The sequence below is a fragment of the Chrysochloris asiatica genome, unplaced genomic scaffold, assembly GCF_000296735.1.
Source record: "Chrysochloris asiatica unplaced genomic scaffold, ChrAsi1.0 scaffold00056, whole genome shotgun sequence".
NCBI lineage: Eukaryota > Metazoa > Chordata > Mammalia > Afrosoricida > Chrysochloridae > Chrysochloris > Chrysochloris asiatica.
Genome location: NW_006408574.1, coordinates 2,164,396 through 2,165,167, shown reverse-complemented (window position 1 = coordinate 2,165,167; position 772 = coordinate 2,164,396). Strand labels below are relative to the sequence as shown.

At 49.1% G+C, this 772-nt stretch overlaps 1 protein-coding gene across 1 annotated transcript in view; it reads left to right on the top strand.

Annotated features, from left to right (window-relative positions):
• Nucleotides 1-772, top strand: part of QSOX2 (quiescin Q6 sulfhydryl oxidase 2) — a 30,382-nt gene that overhangs the window by 28,274 nt on the left and 1,336 nt on the right. The gene's annotated exons all lie outside the window — the stretch shown is intronic.

Sequence of the window (772 nt, the reverse complement as noted above, 5' to 3'; positions counted from 1 at the left end):
AGACTTTGTTTAATACTTTGGACATGCTGTCAGGAGGGACCAGTCCCTGGAGAAGGATATCGTGTTTGGTGAAGTGGAAGATTAGTTAGTGTAAAAGGGGAAGACCCCCAATGAGATGGATTGGGACAGTGCCAACAGCAGTGGGCTCATGCTTTTGTGAGAGTAGCGCAGGACCAGACAGTGTCGTTGTCTTGTGCCTGAGGTTGCTATGAGTCGGGACTGACTCTCCTAACAAAGGATTGTCCACGGTGCACAGGTTTCAGAGGAGCTTCCAGACTAAAGCAGGCAAGGAAGAAGGAGACATGGTCTGCCTCTGGATGACTAGCCCCTGAAAGCACCTGAATAGCCACAGGACTTGGTCAGATACTGTGCGCCCCGCAGCTTGGAAGGCACTCAGAATAGGACTCGGGAAGAGCTCCCTCCTCAGAGTAGAGTTAGAGTTCAACGTAATGACATGGATGGAATCGAGCTTTTGGGACCTTCATTCGCTGCTGGGTTACAACTGAAAATGGAGAGACGGTTTAGATGAGGGAGTGGTGATTGTACGACTGTTCTGAGGGTGATCAGTAACAGCATTAATCTGAGACGGGGTTAGTGGGGGGTGAAGGGGAGCAAAAATCATCGAACTTTCTGAGGGGTTCTTAGCTGGGGTAGTAAGTGTAATACTTTCTGAGGGGTTCTTAGCTGGGGTAGTAAGTGTAATACTTTCTGAGGGATTCTTAGCTGGGGTAGTAAGTGTAATACTTTCTGAGGGGTTCTTAGCTGGGGGTAG